The sequence below is a fragment of the Apostichopus japonicus genome, chromosome 11, assembly GCF_037975245.1.
Source record: "Apostichopus japonicus isolate 1M-3 chromosome 11, ASM3797524v1, whole genome shotgun sequence".
Lineage (NCBI taxonomy): Eukaryota > Metazoa > Echinodermata > Holothuroidea > Aspidochirotida > Stichopodidae > Apostichopus > Apostichopus japonicus.
In genome coordinates, this window is record NC_092571.1 from 5638950 (window position 1) to 5664431 (window position 25482).

Below are 25482 nucleotides of genomic sequence, written 5' to 3' on the forward strand. Positions count from 1 at the left end.
AAAATTGCAGTAAACCTTATAATAAGTTACTGTATAAATATTGTTTTGATCCCTCTTTTTGAAATTTAACATAGATGGCATTCCACTCTTACAATTAGTATTTTAATACAATTTTAAACTATAGTACAGAGCAGAAATGACACAATTTCTATAAAAGTATCATCATAAATTATATATACAGATTGTTAGTGTGTTTTCTATGGTTTCAGTCACTGTGGTCCCGTCTTGCTCATCTGGCAGGTTCTTTTGTTATGACCATGTTGTTTGCACAACGAACAAGCAACTGTAACTTTCATCCTTTGACAGGAAGATGCCAATAGATGAATTCTATTCTGCTTTTGCATTACTTGGTGAAATGCATGTTTTCATATGTGATGAAGAACGGAAAAACCAAACTGTTACCATATCATTCAAGTTTCCCAGACCGATGGAAAATTGGAAATATTTCCAGGTAATCATAAAGCATCGGGCACATGATTCATAGGTAAGCATGTAAGAGGTCACGTCCTTACTCAAAAATAGACTCTGAATAACTCTACCCATGCACATGCTTTCCGTTCAAACTTGTCTACATCTTGAAATGATAAGTTCCCTTAAATGCAATCCATTAATGGTAAAAGACTTTCCAAAGCATTTCAAGTTTTTTCAGTTTGGAGTGATTTGGAATGAACTCCGCCAACTTTATATTTTGTATACTTTGCAAGTGCTCTGGTCCTGTGAAATTGTTGAAGTAATGTGCTTAGTTGACTTTTCAACATAAAATTGCCATGATATTCCTAAAGAATGTATGTTTCAAACTTGTGCACGAGAAATTTGATATCGAACAGTTAGAACTGCACTTTATTAAATTATCTAGTGATTTCAGTTCGACTAAAAGGTGATTGATTAATTGGTCGGCTATTCTCAAGGAGAGATGCAGAGAATCTGGTACCACATTAATAACAGGTATATTTGAAAAGGGGAAAAGCAATTTAAGTCTACTGATGCCCTTTTTAGAGGAATTTTCAATTATACTCCTTACAGTTCTAGCCCCCAAATCAACATTATGCATACACAAAACGTTTTGAAAATCCCAACATAGTTCACTATGACATCTGCACTGCAAACAGCAATGTTTTGCACTAAATCCTTCTATAACCATTATTTGATTTAAGAAGTTCAGGTCACCACTTAGATATAATTTACTTTAACATTTTCTCTGTGAACACAAACACTATGTACCTCTTTAATTTCAGATATTACTGATTTCATCGGCAAGGGTGGCTTGTTTTTCAGGGACTCTAACAATGGCAAGGAGATAACTACCATTACTGCCTGCCAACAATCTTCTCCTATAATACTGAATGCAATATTAGTTACATGGACTCTTGCCTATAGTTGTCCCATCTCCTGTAATCTTTACCTTGACAGCATCATCTTGAAGTATGATACTCCTACTAGAGGTTTTGGAGAGCAACACTGACAACCTAGAGCATAAAGTTTCCTTTAAATGATTGCCAAACTCCGATAAACTTATCTACATTATGAATATTAAATTTTGCACTGAATTGTTTCTTCCGAATCTTTAATCGGTACTCTTTAGAAAGGGTTAGGCTTTGCATAGTTAGCTTGTGGTAAACTCTTCTGGAGATGTTTTGGGTGTCTCTGATGCGTATAAGTTTTGCGTTCTGCTTTCCTGTCATGGTTCATTTTCGTCTATCATAAGGGTACTGCCACTTCTATCTCTGACTGACAGAGAGACTTCAGTGAAATGTCCTTGTGATAACTCTTGGATGCTTTTTTATTATAGATGTCATTCGTTTTTGCTTCATTTTTCATGTATACGATTTTGAGTAAATCAATTTACGTTTAACCTTTCCTTCTTTACCTCCTTTTTTTCCAAGATGCTGAATTCTTTTAATTTGATTTTCCAATTCTTCTTTTTCATTCGTCAGGATTTCTATTTTGTGTAGTGTATTTTTCACCTTTTCTACAGACCTTTTTCTTTTTATCCGATCCCTTTCAACATCTTCTGTCAGTTTTTGTTTTGTTGGTGAGTCTGTTTTGTAAGGAATCTTAACCATGTACTTAGTTTTTTCCCCCTCTTCAATCGTCTTTTTCCTAGCATAGCCGCCTTTACGTAGCATGTTCTTGAGCTTCTGAATTACTGTTCTAACAACTGAAGAAATGTCCATTTTGTTAATGTCCACTTTACGTGTTTTGCATGTCTTTAACAAAAGAGACTGAACAACGTTTTCTTTAATAACATTTCCTTGTGAAATTCCCAATTGAAACAACATGTAATTGTTGATTGGAATTTCAACAGTATTGTCATAGTTTTGGTTTGGCATAGCGGTGGAAACATAAAAAACAATAAGCAAAAAACACAACTTAAAACACGGACCATGGTAAATTGGCTTAAAACAGATTCCATGGTTCTCTTAAAGCAAGTTGGCTCATACTTTTTGCATAAAGGAAATAAAGTCAAATTTGTTGCCGAGTCCCTTTACAAATTTAACTACAACTACAAAACCTCTGTGAAAATACATCGAAATAAGACCTTTGTCACAAACAGTGAATTCTTGAAGTGGTGCTCTTTCTGTTAGCCAGTACTGAAATGACCCTTCTCTTATGTAGCTAAAATCACCAAATCGGTTGACAATTTGGAAATACCAGTTCTTATCAAGAACTTGGTCCAAGTTTACATGTCTCTGCAGCGTTCACTGACTGGGCTCCCCCAAAATACACACTCCACATTCTGTAAGCACTTTGAAAGTATTCTTGGGCAACGGTACCCCTCAGCTCCACTGGTGAATCACACTTTCCATTACAATTGAGTGATTCTTTTATTGCAATTTGAATTTCAGTTTTCAATCTGTTTTCTGCTTCCACTGATGAATCAATCATATGCTGAGGGACATTTACAACATCAGATAAGCTCCGCCACTCATTGTATTTTGAATTCCAGCCTATGTTGTGCACTTTCAGAAGCAACTCTCCGTTTTCAATTTAGTGATCGATTTCTTCTAATTCATAAAATTTCTTTGTTGACCAAACGTCTTTGCTATGCACCGGGTTCTTGGGTAATGTACGACCATTGGCAATTGCAGCATAGTTTACCCTCTCAAATTTTCTTAAATCTCTGCATGGATTCATAGTCATCTATAAATGAAAAAATAGGTGACAAATTTGCAAAAAGTGGAATTTAAATGAGGCCATACTTTAAGTTTGGGTTTGGTGCAGCCTTAACTACCAAAAAAAAAAATGCCTACTCTATTTGGACATTTTCAAAATTAAAATTGTATTTGTATGCAAAGGTCACAATAAATTTAAAGCTTTGTTTAAAAAATATTTTTCCTACATACCAAAAATTGTTTCAATCAAATATGTTACCCCAAACCAACAATAATAATAACTAAGGATGTCCTGAACACCAATTGAAACATTAATTACAATATCTCTTTAGTATGTATTAAACATTCCTTTCTTAAAATTTATCTGGGCTAACTGTAATTTTAAAAATATGAATTTGACATTTTTAGCTGATGATTAAAAAGTATGCTTCTATTTTGAAAACTTTTGGACACAACACAAGCCCTTTGATAAATATTTTATACATATAAATGTAAAGCCTAAAAGAACATTTAATTTTGTAGAAATAAAGGGAAATAAAATAATTAAACAAATGTTGTTTTCACTGCCACAAGCTTATAATTGAATTTATAATTTGTGGAACATATTACATTCGGAAGCGACTGAAAAAACTGTTCTTGTTCTAAATCATAATTTCTGCTTATTTTTCCACACGCAAGACGAAAATAGTTGCCTACAGAAATTGCACTGAAAAAATAAAATTAAATTAGGGCCTTTTATTAGGGCCTTTTATTTATTTCAAATTTAACTCGTTGGATGAGCATACGGTACTTTGAATAACATTGCTTTATTGGTACGCATATTCCTTGTGTGATTTACCATGACCAATTCTCTAACCTGTCCCCTAAAAATTAAAAGCTGGCTAGGAGCCCGAACATAGGCCTACTACTGGGCCCCAATGGACTGGGCCTACACTACAGTATCACTCAGTTGGGCTTTTAATCCTGTTTCCTAACCCTTCCTATTCTTAGGCTGCACTATCTTATGTAATATAACGTATCATCAATTAGATAACTTGTATCTGATGTAACATTTAGCTAGTTTAACTTCAGTATTTAATTAGATACAGGGATTCGTCAGACACAGAGTGGCAGACATCACTCAAAATAGCCTAACGTCAGCTAGCCTATGATGACAGTATGCCTGTATGATAAGTAACGAAAGCGAACCCTGCTAATAGTAGGAACTCCCTTTTACGTACACTTAAAACAAATATGCATTAGCAGAGGGAAAAGTCAGTTTTTTGCATTTTTTAATTAGGATTGACGAATATTGTTCCGAAAAGGGAACATAAATATTTCATAAATACCTACCGGAGGTAGCCTTCTTTCATTTTAATCTCGATTGATGTTATTCTCTTCCGCGAATTTGATCCTAATTTTGTGGAACTGCTGCAACTGTACAAGATCATGGAAACAGCTATGCAATCAGTGGCGGAGCTAGGGGTATTGGTCAGAGGGGGCGAGAATTGTCTGTAGAGGCGCTTTTGACACTATCTAAGCGGAGCGCCACCACAGGTTGGCGCGGAGCGTACAGAATTTTTTTGAGTAAAGATACTCCATAGATCGCCGGAAATGACCCTTTCCGGGGCCTTGCTAGTTTGCAGATAAACGAAGAATAAATAGATGTTAGAGCATTTTGTCAGAAAATTACAGCAAGAAAATGTGACAAATGTCAATATATATAGATGAGGAGCGCAATGAAAAAGTCAATAATCGCGAATAAGTAAAAAGTCGTAAAAAGCTGAAAAGGGCGCCAGCAGTACATTTGAGTCCGTCAGGGAGGGCATTCGCCCCCCCCTGACTATATGGACGCTCCGCCATTGTATGCAATAGTGCGTTTGAGAGCCCTCTGATGATTGGTCTATGTAAATAAAATTGTACAGTTACGCATAAAGTTGCCCCCAACCAATCACAACAAGTTTTATATCAATAGAATGGACTCTATTGTGTTTATAATATTCCGCTGAAACTGAGTGTCGTAGCATACAGAGTTTTTGAATGATCGCAAAATTACCGGTTGTTTTTTGTTTGGGTAATTTTTGCTATATTTTGCAATCCGCCATTGAAAAGTTGATAAAGAGAATTATTTAACCTCAAAAAGGCCACATCCCACATTATAATGAAAATATATTTTATACGATAGTAATTAAGAGAATACATTTTGCTGAATAAACTGGATAAATAAATAATAGTGATCTGAAGTTATAATAACTTGAAGAAGATATTTGACGTTTACGAAAAGTGTAATTACACACTAAGGGAGTCATTCGAGACCGTCAAATAGCAAAAGAGCACATGGTTCTGTTATGCTTAGTTTCCTAGTAGTCTCTTTTAAAAAATAAACATTGAAGAAGGTCCTGATAAGCTCCCCCCTCCTCCTTTTTAACAAAAGCTTGTCCTAGGCGGTCCATCCCGGATACTATACTCAGGGGGGTTGCCATTACACACCCCCCCCCCCCAAAATGAAGAAACATTCACTAAAGAATGATTATTCCTTTTAACAATAAACAATTTAAAGTTGTACCAAATGCTAACAACAATTTCTCCAAGGGGAGTGGCATCCTGTTTTTGGAAATTTTACTTTGCTGAATTTCACTTCCCTGGTTCCCTTTGGGAATTATCCATAAACTTGCAGCTATGTTTGTTCTGTTTGACTCCTTTGCTTTTCAGTTTAAATAGAAATATGTTTTCTATTTTTTTGTGAAAGTGATATAAAAGTTCCCAACAAACTTAAGAATATTTGAAACATTCCATTTTCAACAAGAGATCTTGCAGGAAGCATAATTAGCTGGCTTTAATTACTTTAAAGGATTGGTTCAGTTGTCATACATGTTTATGTTATATGAAAGAGGACAATAAAAGAAACACAATGGTGAAAAATATGTTCAAATATCTTTTTTGGTTAAAGAGATGTTCAAGTGTTAAGTTTTATCAGATTGTGTAGAAACTGCTGAAATCTGACTAGCTGTGATGTCACATCCTCACATTCCTGAAAAGTCTTTGTTTTTTTCTAAATCTTTTGTGAGATTTCATGACTTTCAACCAAAAGATATGTCAGGAGATTTCATATTTGTCAAAGGAAGTACTGTATTTGAGATTAAACATCTGAAGAATCTTTGATTATATTATTTCCAAATGTGTTAAAAAATGTAAATAATTTTTAAAGAAATATATTCACACATGTTAAGGAAGTGATGATGTGACATCACACCCTTACAGTTAGTCTTTCTACACCAGTCATTTTCAAAGAAATTTTGATATCTTCAAAGTGTCATATCTCCTTAACAGAGCATATGCTATCATGGTAGTTTCTTCACTGTTCTTTTTGTGCTCTTTCATACAAAATAGACATGTCAAACACCTGAACCAATCTTTTAATAGGCCTTTGATGCTTTGCTCAACTATATAGGAGCCAACGATATTTGTTCAAACTACTGTACATCTTTTTTCTTTACATTTGATTAAATTCACTTTATATGGTCTAAATATCAGAAGTGATGGTTGGTGTTAATTGAAAATTGCCATGTTCTTTGTCATCGTTATCATTTGAACTGGAAGTGAATGTTAATAAAATTTCACCTTGCAGATTTCTTTATATGTGTTATGTTTTTCATGAAAATTTATTTCAACAATCTTCTTGTTAGAACTGAGAGCATAAAATATGGAATTGCCATAACACAAGAATTGCCTGTGGCACTGCAGACAACTCAAATAAGACCTATTTTTAATTAATTCTATTCTAATATATGAAAGGCCTACGTAAAACATATGGGCCATGAGTCACCTACAATAGATTTCAAAGTAACTTTAAAACACCCAGCACCTTCTAGTGGCTCTGCCCCATATCATGTTTTGTTCTGAAAGAAAAGGCATTTCTAGAAGCTGCTTAAACTGGAGCTGACCTAAACAAAATGCTGCTGTTCCCTCTTCTGAAGGTTAATATATAACCTGGTGGCACTGGATAATGAATGAGAACTATATGCTGAAAATTCATACTCTCCTCACCAGCCCAGCTCCACATACCCCTCCCCCTTCCATTCCTTGTTCCCAAAAATCAGAGTTATAATTTACCTAGTTTTCTTCTTACCAAAATGTTGCTTTCCTTATAAATAATGAGATTCATTATTTCCATTTGTGTCACTTATGTATGTTGTCTCACATCACTGCCCTCTCATTCATCTTTGTGCAACCAACCTCCAATCCTCCACCAGTGATCCTTCTGGCATTCTTCTATAGGAAGGCCTGATGTCTTTGGAGTGACAACCTTGTTTTCCAATATCCATAGGCCCTTATAAGACTATATTGTGGTAATTAAAAACATTTAATAATAACAGGTTCCCTATATTAAACACAATTTACTGACCTCCAGTCTGCATACTCAGGGGCGGCGATTTGTTTCAAATATTGAGGGGGACGTTTGCTTGGGTGCAGGTGCGTTTAGCAACTACATCCCCAACATTGTTCGTGCGCTTCGTGATATTTTGTATATACCCAATTTCATTACGGATGCGGTCTGTCTCTTGGGCGCAGATCAGTCTTGGATAATGGTAGGGACGCGTATCTGTTCTCTGATACTATCTAAGCGAAGGTAACCATTGGTTCGCACCTAGCATATTGGCAAAGTTACCTCCCAGATCACCAGAAATAACCCTTCCCAGACCCAATAATGCTCCAAAACCTCCTTAAATTTGAGATCTTATGGCTTAGAAATTTAAGTTGGGGGAACACATGGGAGTCCGCAGAAAAAAATCAGGAGACAAATAATCCAAGAAGACTTTTGTATACGATGGGTCTGGTTCCTCTCCCAGAAAACAATAATAGACTGCCGCAAATGCAATTTCTGTCCAATATTTAACAACTGTGGATACATATAATAAAATGAGAACTGCTGCATGTCATTTGCACAATGCTGGATCGCACTGTGCCAAAGTTCAATACAGGGAAATTTTCAATGCAGCGTTTGGTCCAGACAAATTGGTGGAGACACGGTATACCATGAACCCACATTGACTGAAAAAGTTGGTGGGGACGCGTCCCGCTGTCCCCACCAGGATCTGCTCCCTTGGTTTGTCTAGCTAATTCATTTGAAAATAAGTAAAAACTACTCTCGGTGAAAGTCTGTGTTGTTTTTTGGTGATATTTAGTAATAAATTGTGACACGGTTAGACAGGCTCATAGCGGGGAATTTGCCAAGGGAGGGGTGAAGCTTGTAGTCAAACTATCTAAGTGTGGGCCACCATGAGTTGGCGTGAAGTGTAAAAGCAAATTTTGGCCTAAAATGCCTCCCAGATCGCTGGAAATGGCACTTCCCAGGCCTTGTAAGTTGCATCTAAGCATTTTCTATTTTGAAATTACTAGTGATATCATTAAAAAATATATGTCTTTTTAGCCTCAAAAAAAAAAACCAAGCCACCAAATATTGGGGGGGGGGGATATTAGATACTTTATCCGCCCACCTAAAATATTGCGGGGGACATGTCCCCCTCGCCCATGTGCATACTTAACCATAACCTGCCAAGACACTTACTCCATGTGTCCTGACTCTAGCAATCCCAGGGGAATAATTACCTAAATATTGCACAGTATGTACATATGGTGACTGCACTGTATAACTAGACACAGCATGAGAAAATAACATTGTAAGTATACATGGTGCTGTGGCCGAGTGGATAAAGGCGGTGGCATTTGAAGCAATGAGGCTTAGTAATTGGGAGGTTCGGGGTTCGATTCCCGACCGGGTCATAGTAAGGTGGGTTTTTCATCCAAGAGCAATTCTATGGTTTTCCCATCTGAAATGACTTTCTAAATTGAAAAGATTCCAAATTTGAGTTAAAATGTTGAATTGGAAGCCACCCGATGTGTAAGTTGTAATCCATAAGCCCTTGCGGGTTTCTCCCACATTTGTGGTTGCTTAAGTGTCGTAAAAATAACTGCTGTTTATTATGATGCCCCTTACTGATAGACCTCTGGAAACACTTAACCCTCCTCTGCACTTTAGTTTTGCAGTAGGCTCTTAGTTTGCAGTTGGTGGGATCTAAGTTTTGCAGTTGGTCTTAATTTTGAAGTCGGTGGGGTCTTAGTTTTGCAGTAGGGTCTTAGTTTTGCAGTTGGTGGGGTTTTAGTTTTGCAGTAGGGTTGTAGTTTTGCAGTAGGGTTTTAGTTTTGCAGTAGGGTCTTAGATTTGCAGTTGGTAGGGTCTTAGTTTTGCAGGTATTAGGTCTTTGTTTTGTAGACGCCCAAATGTGGAGAAGCTTAGGGATAATCTGTGGAAAAGACTGACAGATTATCTACAAGATTCCCCATCCATGCACAGTGGCGTAGCTATGGGTGTCAAGGGATTGCACATGCCCCGGGCGCCGGGTTTAGGGGGGCACTGAAATGGGAGAATGAGAGTAAACAAAATAAGCACTTCCTAGAAAAACATGACGAAATTGATGTATGTCGTCAGGCATGAATATTTCCATAACTAATAAGAATCTGAACTGAATGTAGTTGTTTTTATAAGCAAATTTATAGATTGTGATCTCTTTTCAGTCCATTTCGACCGTTTTTTCTTCTTTTTTTTGTTCTGTTCTGTATTCTGTAATGACTACATGTCACAGACATTTTGGGTATTTCAGTATACAGTTCCAAGGCAGTAGATTTTGAAAGGTGGAAATATCATAGGCGTAGGAGCAGATTTGATTTGGGGGGGGCTGTAACGACTTGCCTGAAAAATATAACCAAAATTTTGGGGGGGGGTGGGAAATTTTCTACTCTTGCACCTGGGTGCCAAAACCTCTAGCTACGCCACTGTCCATGCAGCTCCAACTGCTTCCTGCACCTCCTTGCAGATGTATCACATGTCCAAAATAACAAAGTCAGCACCTTTGTTCCTTCTGAGCTGGCAAATACACAAGTACAGAGGTCAGTGTGAAACCACTGAAAGATCTTGTCAGCTTTCAAGAAAACTTGAACTTGAAGCTATCTCCCAAATTGACAGAGGCCACACACACACCTTCCCACTTTGAGAAGATGAAGGTATCACACGCACTTCATTTGCCTCTGCTTTGCGGTACCTGGTAGAGTGTGAGGCTCACCCAAAAGAAGGTTTTAACAACTGCCTAAAAGAATACAAAGAGGGTAAATTTAACTCACCCAACAGAGCTTGCATTCCAGTACCTTTGGGAAGCTGAAAAGATATTCAGAAATGGTTATATGGGTGTGGTCGTGTGCATGCACATGTGTGATTTTCTTGCTTTTCAGAACAGCTCCCTTTTGATAAGCTATTTAAAGGCATTGAAGACTCGCCCAAACCGCGTGCCGCCCTCAGAAAAAGTTAACTTTCCGTTGCTTTGCAAGTGAAGTTTTCTTCTTGTCGCTACAATATGCAGACAGTAATGGAATGTGATACCTTGTTATCTTTTACTGTATCTGGACCTGAGATCAGAGAGTTCCATAACAACTCCCTGCTAAGATGTCCATTGCTGCTATGCACACTGTGCTGTGGGTATTGACCTTAGCTGTATGTACTGACTGTACACTAGCTAGTGTCTCATTACCGACGGTAGCAAGCTGTGTGTGTATTTTCTGGGATCGATGGTGGTGTCTAACACTTCTGTTACACCTCATTCGAAACTAGGTCAGATTACCCTCATCTGACGTTTCTTTGTGTGCGATTCTTCACACCCTTTAAATCGAAAACCTGCCAATCACATGTTCGAAATGGGACAGGCTGAAACAATTCTTAAATGAAAAGCTTAAAAGGATTGTCTGGTGGCTCAAAGAAGTTACCTTAAAAAATTATAAATAATTTTCCAAACATGTCAAAGTATGAGAATGCAAATATTGCATTTGACAGAGAAATGATTTTTCCATCCTTAAGGATGAACAGTACAGAACGTGACTTCATCTACACTAATGCATATTGTGACATAACCCACGCTCCGTACAGAACCTACAGTAATCACAACAAAAATAGCATTTGTATACAGATTAATTCTTCCTTAATTTTCGGTGAAATTTCTTAAAAATTAAATGTTTTCAAAAACAATTTAAGCCGCCATATATGTAGTAGATCGTGGTTTCGTGTAACACAATATAAGTTTTAACAGCAGACTCTTCGTTGTTTATATATCGCGCTATACAGGTCCAACGCGAAGAACCTACGTAGGCTACTCTAACATTTACAATCGGCAGTTCTGCGAAGCCTATAGCTTCTCGGTACTACATTCTGCTCTGACATCGATTCCGCCAAGTTTCATCTTTTGGTGTTCTGAATACTTACTTTTCAAGCTTCCTTTAACTGTAAATTTGATCCGTGAATTTTATTTCAGCAATTCGAAGAACAGTTTATGAACTGTGGTTTGTGTGTGAGAGTATATTATGTGCAATGCTATACATATGCCAACTGGGCATGGTACAGTAGGCTATATACGTTCGCGATATGTACATTATATATAATAGGCAATATCCCCTGTGCGTGTACATGTGAGAGTGTATTGCTGCGGAAATGGGAGTGCTAAATTCAAGTCGCCTGTATTGCCTATTTCAGGGATGAGACTGAGCCAGGGAAAAAAAATCTGAAATTTATCGATCGCCGTCCTGGGGGAGGGGTTTAAGGGGAGGGGGTCCCCTTTAGAATTTTTTTGTCAGGTAAGGAGGGCTTAAATGCAAAATGGTGGACTATAGATGGAATCTATCACATCACGTAACTCGCCAAAAAAGTGTGGAATTTCTGCTTGTATAATTTATCCATTAGCTTTTTAAAAAAGCTGAACCATAAACCTGAACCAAGCTGAACCAAAGCTGAACCAAAAAAAAATGAACCATAAAAAGGTTTTTGCTTGCTTTGTGCTACTTGATTCCACCACTGGTCAAATTCGGTGTTCCTTCCCTTCACAGTCCAGCATGTTCGGCCAAAAAAAAAGAAAAAAAATTAAATAAAAAAAAAAAAAAAAAAAAAAATCATAAAAAATCATAAAAAACGCGAATTACGAGAAAAAACGCGAAAATGAAAAAAAAAAAAAATCGGAAATCCGCGTTTCCGCAGAAGAGTCTCATGCCTGCTATTTGCCAGCACTACGTCAATCACCGTATTGAAGAGTTCGAACAAACTGTACTTTTGGTGAGAAACTAGTGAATTTGACAACCAGATTTCTACAATAAGAAAATGTCGAATGGGACAATTTTTACATGGTTAGAACTTAACTAAAAGGACAATGTATCAAAATCTTCCACCAGACAATTCCTTTGAAGGCTTCTTGCATTTGAATACATCACTGTTCAGGTTAGGCCAGTAATGGCGGTATGAGGAGTACGGTAACAATTCAATAATTATCATTATGGCCATTTGATGTCAACATAATAAAAAACTGAATGTCAATAGCCCTGTACTCAGTTGACAGAACTGACAAGTAGGCATACTGTGTCAGTGCGATCCATGTAGTCTTATTAAACACATGACCGTCTGGTATATGTTAATGGAAAATACATGCTATACATACACGAGCATCCATGCAGTTGTTGCAGGTTTTTTTCTCGACAGACCCATTTCACTGACCATAGCCTAGTACTACATTCCTGAGAAGTTCACACCACAATTTCAGTCTTAGGTTTGCCCACAGACTCCCAACTATTGCTAAATCCTACACTTAACTATATATCTTAAAGGCATACTCTCAGCTAGGAAATTTTTAGAGGGCGGGCCAATTTCATAGGTTTCGCTGGTACACCGTTACTCACGTGACACGGTATTTGTAATATACTGCCACTGTACAGTGTAAATCCTGTATGTAAATATACGTAATGTATAGCAGAGTTTCATGCAGTGGTAGCATAACACGTGTAACGTGTATATTGCGGCCGCGTCGCCGCGCTGTTTAGGTGGAAGGCACAGGTTGCTTTATTGTGGGTCCCGATGCCTGGTGCTACGTAAATGGACTGGGTCTCCAAAAACGATCTACTGGAACAGAGATCGGGGATCAACAAAATGACCAATGCTACCTTCGCGGAGCATTTACTGGCATGGCAGATCATACGAGAAGGTAGGCAGCAAATTATGCTAACGACTAGCATTATATATTTACTATTCAGGCTACAGTTAGTTCAGTATACTGTTTTCCGGTCGAAGTGTTTGGTCTACTGTAGGCTTCCTTGTTATATTGTTCAATAGATCATGCTAGCTAGGCCTACTACTAGTACTACAAACTAAGGCAACTTATACACCGAGAGGCATAGGCTAGTACAGTAGTAGTATAGTCAGTTTTGCGAAGTTTGGAACACTGCAGAGTTCGGACACCCCTAAGAAATACACGATTTCACGATGAGACAACCTACAGCAGGAGCCAATTGCACGAAAAACTACGAAGCTACAGTTATTTTCTTTCCAAAATGACCCAACCATATCAAGTATAGTTTCAAACTTTCAGGTGATTTATACCATGAGATAAAGTTTTGGGGTGTTTTAAGGCTTAGGTGTCCGAACTCCGCAGTGTCCATGCTACTGCAATGCAGGCTGCTGTACAAACTGTAGCCTAGCCTGAACATATCATGAAGTGTTATTTATGCTTTTCTACTTATATTCTCCTACTGAGCATTATCAGTATGGAAGTTTGCGGTATCATGTGTTTGGTTTATGATTCGGTAGCTTTGCAAATATGAATAGGACTTATAGCCTACATCAGTGTAATATGGATTTGGCAGGGAGATCTCCCCACAAGAAAATTAAACTCGAAAGACATGCAACTTCTCATGAGCGAAGCAATAGCAAAAGTAGGACTACTGTAGCCTAGCTCCAGGCCCAGATTTATAAAATTATGCACCATGCAGGGCCTTCCTCAATTTGGTGGTTATTCCTGTCAAGAGCATTTTGATATGGGTATATTTATTTTGTAACTGTAAGTCTAGTATGCAATGAGGTACGTGAGGGACAGGGGCCTATACGCAATAAAGTAACTGTTTTCATTTCCTACTCTAGTTTACCAGCACAATTAAAGAGTTCCTAGCAACAATTAAATTAGTCTGACAACTTGAAAATTTACTGCATATTTGCATGCATGGTCATTCTCAGTTATAGACTACTAATTTGTGTAGCCATTTCAGTTTTGTCTTTTTTTTGTGTCTGAGAATGGGTTCTTAAGTGATGAAATAACCTTGAATCTGCTGAGCAACTCCAAGATGAATTAAGTTACTAAGGCATTGGGTTCTTTTACTTTTTTAAGTCTAATATGCATAGGCTAGGGTATTTAGTTTGCTTCACTTGTTTGTCAATCCGCATAGCCACTTTAGCTGTGGATGATTCTCCACTTGCAAAGAAAAAATGTATGCATTAATTTAAACTCTTTCTATCCCAAATTAGAGTATTGCCTATAATACTCCAAACTTGGTATAGTAACTTAAAAAAACGGTAGCGGCTGTTCCTGGTAACTGTAGTGTAAAGTGATATAACTAAGTTTTCCAAATTAATTCAAAACTCAAAAGCCTTCTCAGAAAGAAGCTACACTAGCTCTACAGGCTCCTTTGTTGAATTAGTGAAGGATAGTAGATACTGTTCACATATTTATGCATTCATAACATGATAGTTTGCTATCATTGTTGTTTAATCATGAAATCAAGGAAAACATAAACAAATCAATGTCACCAATAATTGTGAATGCCACCATTTTATGTTCGACAAAATTTATCACATTTAATGTAAAGGATAACCATGCATGGCACATTGACGCACATATTGTAGTTGTAATAACGCACCAAATATGCGCTTCATCGGACATGACGCATCATTCCGGGGGGTCGTTGAGTCCATCTTACAATAATTGATAATTTCATCATGATACAGAAATTAAGGACATTTGCCAAAATTTTACAACATCATAGGCTTCATAGCTCTACACATAATCTGATCATGCAGATCTAAAAATTATACAAAATGAAAATGATACTACTGATTTGTGAGAGAACTAGAATGGTCGCACATAATAAACCATATCATGTTTCTATAGTATCTTTTAAACACTTCATTGTTCAGGGCACACCAGTAGAATATTCCGTAATTTTTAGTCTTGGAAATAAGCAAAGCCTAGCTATATTTTTGAAAGCAATTATGCATCCCTGAACATGATGAAATTTGGTGACATATTAGTGTATGAGCAAGCCTACTGGGACATTGCCATTGTAATATCAAACGTTATGACATTTAGTGTATGTAAGGTATTAGTAGATGAGTTATCATACTGCAGGTGTATACTACTAACATAGAAATAAGAAATATAATAGAAATTGCTGCACATCACTAGTTTAGGTTTGCACTAGATTAGTAAATGAACCATTCTTGAATACTTGCAGAGTTGACACTATACATACTGTAAATCGTAAAGCAGATGTGATGAGTTTATGCTGCTAATAGCAAAGTTCTGTAACTAGTAGTGTAATTACTGTTCAGTGTTTGCAAAATTGATTTGAATTGTTGACTATTTAGTGAAGGGCAAAATGTGGTATTCAGTAATTTATGTTGGAATTTATATAATTCATTATGTCAGGGATGTGCTCACACTGGGCGTTCTGAATGCCGCCCGGCACAAACAGTATTTAACCTTTTTCGCCCAGCACGTTTTGATGATAATTTAATAAATTTTACCATAACCAAAATCTGGGAGAATATATGGCACAGAATAGGAATATAGCACCACCTAAGCATACTTCATGTGCAAAATTTGTCCATTTGGGGGGGGGGGTACCCCACCCATGAGATCCCTCTCCCAGGGTGTGGATCACACTACCGCCCAATCTGCCTGGCACTCAAATATTCATGAGCACTTCCCTGCTATGTGTACAGTATGCATTCTGATATGTTATTAACTTTGCACATCCCGGTATTATTTGTCTTTTTCAGTTGAACGTGTGTGCCCAATTAAGAAACTTGAGAGGTTGGTATCCAAACTGATCCACCAGAAAAGATAACACCAGTTCCTCAACAAAAGGCTATGCCCAACAGAGGCTGATGCAGCAATGCACTCCAGCAGCTTTACCCCAGTGGAGACTGGTAATTTTTTGATGTACATACTGTAACCATTCCATGCTGTAACTAAGTCTACATTTCAACTAGGTCTGCAGTCTACTACTGTAGGACTGTATATGACTAACCGGATTTAGGACATTGGACACATTTATTCATTTATTGTATTATGTTATATTAATGACATAGACATATAGTGCTAAATATGGTGCTAATACAGCCACTGGAGGTCTGTAAATGTGAGGGACCCAAAAATGTTCAAACCCCACAAGCATAGGCGTACGAGGCGGGGGGCAGGGGGGGGGAATGGGCAGCTCTAAGGCTGCCCGAATTTTCAGGACTTTTACCCAAATTTCTTGTCCTCTGGAAATATATATATCTATATATATATATATATATATATAAATATGCAGTAGCTTACCCGAATCTTTTTCAAATTTTTGCCCGACAATTCCATGATTTTCTTTATTTAGCATCATGATGCCCAACTATTTCTGTGTAACACCACCGTAAGCGCAGTTCATCTGGGCTACCACGCTTTTTGCACGATCAATTTTTTTCTAACTAGTCAATTGTATACCTGGACCAAGGGTGGCGGAACCAGGGGGCACTTTTCCTCAGGTTAAAAATGTGCCTTTTTCTACATAAAAATGAGGTGCCTCAAGTTAGCAAGAGGCCAGGGAACCAGAATGAACACTCGGGAAGGGCCGTTTCCGGCCATCTGAGGGGTTTGTAAAACCAAAAATTTTCTAGTACGCTCCACGTCAACCGATGGTGGCGCTCCGCTCAGATAGTCGTGCATACAACTTTGCAAATCCTGACTAAGCCCGTGACTTTTAATGAATTTCTGTGGGTCAAACTCAAAGCTATTTCGAATGGAAAAAATTTGTTAAGATATTAACAAGAAAAAAACCCTAATTCGGAAGATTCCTACATTAGCAACTAGCATGATTTCCCCTCATTTTGTCTCAAAAGAAAACTTGTTTGTTTCCCAATTTGCAAATTGGATATTGCAGTGCTAGTATGCATATTTTCCTTTAGGGGGGGGGGGGGCGTTGATGGAGTGATGTGTATACACCAATAAGATAATACAATAAGAGTTATAAAGGGTACTAAATATAAGGCTGCAGCAGTCCCATCGAATTTCTGCAAAGTGCCCTTTGATGTCGTAGCCCCCCCCCAGATTAAAAGTGCTTCCGCCGCCCTTGACCTGGAGATCCCCAACATGAGTGTATATAAGAAACATTTTCTTTTTCATGGATGGTGGGGGGGGGGGAGTGCCTACAAGCCTAGAAGTACAGGTTTATCATATTCTTTGTTATATTTTATACTTTTTTGTGAGACAAATTGCAGTCTCACCCGACACAGCGACATTATCTCGCCTACGTGTCGTTGAACAATGTATGTTTTTCTGGAGGTAGCTGAGTACTGTGTTAAAATAATAAATAAGGTAACTAAATAGGAGCTTAAAAAATATACTGTCCCATTTTTCCCCTTCAAAGTGATGTTACCATTTTTTCTTCTTCTAATTTACCAAATTTTTGGGGAAGTGTAAATTTCTAAAACGTGAGATTATAAAATAAAGAATGTTTATATGCAACTTGCAAGGCCTCAGAAGTGCCGTTTCCGGCAATCTGAGAGGCATATTTTGCCAAAAATTTTCTTGTACGCTACGCGCCAACCGATGGTGGCGCTCCGCTTAGATAGTGTCCGGGAACTTTCGGGCACAAAAGTTCTGCCCTCCCAAACTGAAATGGTCCTGTACGCCTTTGCCCACAAGTTAATGATAACAGTACCTGTAGTATTTTTCCTTATAAGGAATACATTTACCAATCTTGTAAAATGTGCTACCTACCTGTCTGAAGCAGTTTGTGTTCAAAAATTGCACATTTATTCTTTTCTTATGTTTTCTTTTTATGTTTCATGATGATGTGGCATCATTTGTACATACAGTGCTTGCACTGCTTAAAGATAGTTTAACTGCCTATACTGTAGTTGTCATCTGATCAGGTTGTCATGTGCATATAGTTTCATATCAGCAAAGACATTGACATTTTTGGCAAATTTTGAGTGTGAGCTATATCTCTAGTTTAACATGTTAGGGGCATCATTAAGGGATCTACTTTCACCCAGATTTGAACAATAATTTTTAGTTATTACAATGAGTGCAAGTTACAATCTCAGTGAATAAACAAACATAACATTTATGCTGGCTCCAACCCAGTTACCTTGGCTATGAGCCTGAATGTCTCTTTTGCAATTAAAATCAAATGAATCATATCTTGGAAAATCATTTGAACAAGTATATCTTTGTGATACTTCTGTCCTCACACAATGCCATTAATATGTCTTTTTTCCCTTTTCATTTCACATTACAGATGTACAGAACATCCTTTAGAGGAACAGTACATTACAGCATAGCGTTATGGCATGATGGATGTTTTGCAAGCAGATATAAGGGTTGGAACTGGAAGTATTTGTGTTGGATTGTTTCATTAATAAATGTGTGCTTCTCTACTTTACGTAAGATGATTGTCATATTTATTGTTCTCCAGTGAAAGCTATGGATTTGCATAGTGAATGTTGTTAACATGGATACGGACAATTTTGAAATAGCTGGTGTCAAAGCATGCAGTTTCTCAGCTTATTTAAATACCATACATCAAGGACACAAGAGTGGACAATGGGAGTAACAAGTATCCAGAATGTAGATATCACAAGGCTTCAAGACAATTGAACAAACTGTACCATAACAGGCAACAACAAACATGGTGTCTCAGTAAAATGAAGTTACTAAGCTAGTGCAATGTATCATAAGAATTTATCTTCTCCATGGTGTCAAACATTGATTGTTGCATTCAGTGCGTTATGTATCTTACTCCTTTCTGTAGTATTTAGCATTGATTTGCATGTTCATTCATAGTGTAAGTAAACTACATAATTGATGTCATCAAAGTTACAACTGTGTCATATTAATAAACTAAATGATTGAATATTGGTTTCACTACATACTTTATTGCACACTATGTTTACTTGCTGTAGTTTGTTCAGTCATACCAGTAGTTCTAATGTGACATTGATCTTGGGTTATTTATTGTTGGTTCAGAATAACTTGTCTTTATTTTGTATTGTGTGAGATCAATTTAACATAACATATATTGTGATGTCATAGAGTGTTGAAGAGGTACTCTAACTTGCAGCTAGTAGTGATAAAACAGTTCATTCAGTGCTCTCATGATAACCCCAGTGGCAGATGGAGATAGTGGCAGATGGAGATGTGTGAAATGCAGGGGACATTATAGGGTCTTTTGAAGTTTTGGCAAAGTTTCTTTTGCATGTAAAGCTGCTATACTTATCATGGAGAAGTTCCACAATGGAGGCATGGCGTCTCCTCGCCTTATTTGGGTATATGTTCTTGCATTCTGTATTTGGAACACTGCCCTACTATTGTTTGTATTGCCTATTCTAAAGTTAGGTAATACAGTATTGTAACATGGTTTTATTTTTAACACATTGGTTGCATCTGTACAGTTCTATACATTGAGTTCAACTACAATAACCATGAGCAGGGAAAACTTACCACTATCTCACTTGCATTTCTTAATGTTAAAGTGACCATATTCATACTTTAACCAAAGCATTTCTTCCATATTAGATAGTGTTTATCCAGAGTAGTTTACAGGATATTTTCAAGGTGGGCTATGTAGTATTGGCCCCAATTTAGCATGCTATAATTGCTAGAATATTTAATATGTTCCTAGAGGTCTTTACTTTCCAAATTGTTCTAAGGCATTCTAATTGAAAGCATAAGATGCCTGAATGTCCCAGTGAGGTAAATTTCCTCGAAGGTGGTAATAAAACCAGGTTCAAAACTTTGACCAAAGGTATAACCATATTTGAATATCTGGTATATTTGGGGCCAATACAGCATACTCTGGTCGAGAGTTGCCGTGGAAGCCACCATATGTTTGTAGTAATGCAGTAAAATGTAGTAAAGGCAGCTGGAGGAGTCCAGTTTACCCCTGTGCCGAAGGTCATTCATCTTTTGGTTTTTTCTTTGGAGAACACTTTAACCCTCCCAACCACAGAGCTCCCAACTGACCTGCAATTCGCAGGTTGGACCCGCATTCTTACACCCAAACCCGCTGACCCGCGCAAGTGTCCCAAAAACCTGCATTGTAATTGACAAGTACACATAAAAAAATTGCATCAAATTTTGACTTATCAACCATCATTTCTTTAGCATTTAGCATAATAGAGTATGAAACCTCCTATACATCACCATTTGAACCTCAAATTAGGCTATATTTCATTTCATTGGGGCAAGCAGCGAACATTTTCATGCCACGGGAAAGAATGAATTATCACCTACTATTCAATTTATTGATGTTACACACAAAAAAAATGTATATTTCTCAGAAAATTTTGGGTGACAAAAGCCTTTCTAGGTGCCACCATTTTACATGTAGGCATCACCAGGATTCCAAAAAAAATCAAAAGGGGAGGGGGACACGCCCTCCCCATATACCCCTCCCCCAGGACGGCAATTCGTGGCATGGACCAGCATTTGCCTTCTCAAGAGTTGGAAGCTATGCAACCATACCATTAATGACATGTCTCTATAGGGGATTGAATCCTTAGGTAGCCGTCCTGAGCTAGTGCGAATCAGCAGAGAGAGGTTGTGGATGCTACGCCTTCGCACCATTCAACCTCGTGGGCTCAACATTCAGGAAGGACATGACTAACTTTTCTTCTTTCCCCCTCCTACTCCCCTTGCCCCCCTCATTACTCCTCTTTTCATAGCTTTTTCCTGCCCATTTTTCTCCAGACCTTTCTGTCTTTGTCCTTCTCCAGTTTATTCCCTACCCCCTTCCCTTAATCCTCTTTGTCCTTCCACTGTTTATCTCCTACCTCTCCTCTTCCCCTATTGGTTTTTATCTTTCAATCTTCTCTCCATTCCTTGTCTACTAATCCCCTTACATCTATCTCTTTGTGTGCACCATGCTCATTAACCTGTCTGTATTATGTGCGTGTTTTTTCTACACAGGCTCTCTAGTGGATAAGCTGTTTGCTCAGTTTTATTTTATTTTGAACTCAAGTATTGAAGAACGTTAGGCCAGAAGCAAGTCGTTTCGTCAAATAAAAGTATATAAGCAGCACATATCTAGTCACATGTTTAAAGAGAATTACGCAATGAAACTATTCGCATTTTATTTCTTCAGCAATTTCTCCAAAAAAAATCGGCAGCACGAGATCATACGGCCCATATGACTCCTTCCATAACAACTACCTGCTCCTACGAGCTGGTATAGCATTTTCCAAGCAGTACAATATGCACTGTTCCATATAGCCAATCGAAAAATTGCGTACATAACAAGTGGAAAGTTGCTCGCATAGCACACAGTACAATTACACAGTATGCCTATAGGTTACGCAACACTGTGAGAGGCGGATTAGAATCTCGGAAACCTGATACCTTCGCGGTAACGGTACCCAGATCCGTATGCTGTTTATAGCTAAGGATGAGAATGCCATATTTAAGAAATGAATATGTTGCCGCTGTGAGAAGAGGGCAGCATTGTTTTTATTTTTTAATCGGGGAATACGTTGAGACAAGATTAGCAATTTCCTAGCTGAGAGGGTGCCTTTAATTTAGTAGAAAAAAGGATCAGGAGGGACAATCCAGTCCCCTTCAAGGACTACTTTGCTGCGTCCATTCCTAAATCCTGCTTGTTCCTCTGGTATTATTCTTTCTGCTTGTGGCTGAAGTCTATTTAGAATCACTGGTAGGAGCATCATGCTTGGGTGATCAGGCTGATCAGGCGCGCAGAGCACGCGAAAAATTTTGGTAATATTTTTCAGGCAAGTCGTTACAGCCCCCCCAAATCAAATTAGGCTCCTATGCCTACTGTATGCCAGTGGTGACAAAGAAACAAGGTTGTGGAGCCGCAACAGGTAGAACAAATCCTCCATAAATTTGCTTGTTAATATAGCTTCAAGTTAACTCTTGAAGTTGTGTCTATACACTATTAATTATTATTTTATTCACAACAAGCAATTTCCCCATTAAAAGGTCAAGAATGCTTTGGATTCCCCAGCTGTGCCTTACTTTTTGCTGTCCATATTTCTATTTGCCACAGACCTTTAAGGATCAAGATAAACTGTGAAATAGTCATTTGAAACAATTAGGATATTGATCATTCTTAATCATTCTTTTAATGCAGATGTGCAACTTGATGCCATAGCATTGGAGATACTGGAGCAGAATCTAATGCATGGAAAAACATGGTTGCATGTGCGTTGGAAAGCAACGGAATTTGTATTTCAAGAGAAAAGATTTGCCAGGCAATCAGAAGAGTAGACCTTGAAGGTTTGTTTGGTATTGATTTTATTATAAAATGGCAAAGTCGTTTTACACCAATATCTATAGGTTCAAATAACAGCTGGGGAGATATATTACACTGAAGGTTCGATGAAATGTACAACTCTTACACCACTCCCATAGGCCCCTCAAACAATGGAAAAATATCATGTAACCAAATTATAAAAGGCCAGTAGAAATAATTTTCTTTATTTCATATCATGCTTTAATATATACCACAAAAGAAAATTAATACTTATATTTAATATGAGAATGAATGTATTAGAATGAATGTATAATTAAGTAAAAGAGCAGTACTTTTTTTATTAGCCATTGGACTTAGAATACCATTTTCTGAAAAATAATGTAGTTTATGTTTTTTTTTTATTAGACCTTGCTATTTGTTTCGGGGAAGTGTTGGTGGATGCTGGCCAATGCAAATGGTTTGCTGGACAGGTAACGAATGTGGTGAAGCAGAGATTAACTTTAAACGGATGGTATCAATGAATGGTCACTACCTGTGTATTCAGTATGAATTGAGTATGAAGTAAACAGTAATAATACATTAACATTAAATGGGGTTATCAGTTAAACCAAGCCTTCAGATTTTCACTTCGAAAAGTTTATGTCTATCAGATTGTATTTTAAAGTTTATGTCTATCAGATTGAATAAATACTGTCTCCGTATTTTCAGTATCTGGCATTGATAAAGTGAACCATGTAGATTTCTTTTGGCCAAACAACACAGACATCTCCTGGACAGATGTTATGTTAATGCTTGTCCCATATCTAGCTATCATAACCCAGGGAGTTAGATCAGTCTATGTACAGATGGAGCAAGTTTATCATTAATGATATTGAATCTCACATAAAGGAGCTGTAAACAGTAATCTTATTGTTGTTGGTACGGTATATCATTGAGTGTTATTGATAATGATGGTACTACCCGAATATAATTTCATTCATTTAATTTTTCTTGCAAAGTAAATTTTCCATGTACATGGCTGGATACTATCAATCATTAGACATTGACCCTAATGGCTCTGTCCAGATGTTCAGTTTGAAATATGTGCCTCATGGCATTTGTTTTCCCAGGAATTTCCAGTGCAATTATTTTTTCAGTACACCTTGTTCATTCCCCAGTCTATTGTGTTTTAGTAAGTGCATTCCCACAAAAATTCATAATATCTAGCTTAAATCGGCTAATGTCTGACTGTTGTGTTTATTTTGAAGTAGACTTTTGTTACTTGAACATGTTTCAAATTAGCAAAAGTTATTACTTCATATTGTTGTTACCTGCTGAAATATGTATTATTGTTATGCAGCTTTGTGAACATTTTTCAAAGGTGATGTCCGAAACATTCAGTGATGTCTGAAACGCTCTTAAAGTAACTTTTAATAAACACTGAGGATTTGAACTATAATAAGTTCAAAAACTGTCTTTTGATAGATATACTCTAATATTTTGTTAATAACATCATCAATATCATTAAAAACTTGTCTTATAGTAGCAAATTTTATGTTAAGAAAGAAAATAACAACAGAATTCCCAAATATAGCAGCAATGGAGTGACACACCACCATTAAGAAAAGAACAAATTTTTGGAAAATTGATAGATTGTCACACTTTCAACAATCTTGAATATAATTTCCAGAATAGTGTAAGGTCTGGTCAATTCTGATTCATAAATTGCAGATATTAGTTATGTTATTTATTTAGAATAGAATTTCTTTACTGTAATTTGAAAATTTGCTACCTCTGGCAACCAATCTGGGCGCTTTAACATGAAAAGATATCACATTTAAGTTCTGTACTCCACAAGCTACAATGGCACTCAAATAATATTTTTAAGCTCCTACATTGTGAATAATAAATTTACTGTACAGATTACCACTGTAAATTCCATGAATTCATATCGAGGAATTTCAATTGATTGCTAGGTAGAATGTTTTATTTCTTGAGCCAAATTGATATTTGATTTCACTGTCTGTACCTCACAAGGTTTTCTGGCACTCATACAAGATGACCAGATTACAGCATGAATATGTGAATTTTCATATTCCAGTATAAAAACCACTGTCAAAGTTATTGATTGGCTGGTAATAGCAATGAAGGCATCTTCTTTTCTTTAGGCTGCAACTTAGATGCACTATGGTACATTATTATCACATTCAAGTTCGGTACCCCAAAAGCTACACTGGTACACATATAGTATTTTTCACTGTTAATGATAAATTTACTGTACAGATTGTGGCTGTCAATTGATGAATTCATATCAAGAATTTCCATTGTTTGCTAGCTGGAAAGCTTAAGTTCTTGAGAGACAAATTGAAATTTAATATTTAGTTTATTTTTAAAATAAATTAATATTTTTTAGCTCAGATGATATGAATAATAAATTTACTGTACATATTAATTCTGTTAAATCAATGAATTTGATCAAAGAATTTCCATAGTTTGCTAGATAGAAAGCTTACGTTCCTGAGAGACAAATTGAAATTTATTTCACTGTCTGCATCCCACAAGGTATCCTGGCACTCAAACAAGCTTGACCAGAATACAGAATCAATTGGTGAATTTTCATATTCAAGTATAAAACTTACTGTCAAAGTTATTGTTTGTCTTCTAATAGCAATGCCATCTACTTTAGGCTGCAACTTAGATGCATTCAGGTATTTTGATATCAAATTAAAGTTCTGTACCCCACAAGCTATGATCTGGTTCTCATACAATATTTGCTAACTCCTACAATGCGAATGATTGATTTACTGTACAGATTAACGCTTTAGATTCTTGTGAATTCATATTAAGGAACTTCCATTGTTTACTAGGTAGGTTTTAGTTCTTGAGAATTCCCCAAAACTTACTGGTTTGGGGATTTACGAGCGAAGATAAACAATCTGTCTCCCACTCCACATCTGCACTTTCTTATCTACTTAACTACACACTGGAATGATTTAGCACTACGCCCTTGCTCTCTGGGCACACCTTC

General features: G+C 37.1%; 1 long non-coding RNA gene across 1 annotated transcript in view; it reads right to left on the reverse strand.

Annotated features, from left to right (window-relative positions):
- Window positions 1-709: 709 nt before the first annotated feature.
- Window positions 710-25482, reverse strand: part of LOC139976268 (uncharacterized) — a 47713-nt gene continuing 22940 nt past the window's right edge. The window contains exons 2-3 of the long non-coding RNA XR_011796057.1: window positions 10272-10305; window positions 710-3141 (exon numbers count right to left, since the gene is read on the reverse strand). This is a non-coding gene — a long non-coding RNA (uncharacterized lncRNA). The remainder of the gene's footprint in view (window positions 3142-10271; window positions 10306-25482) is intronic.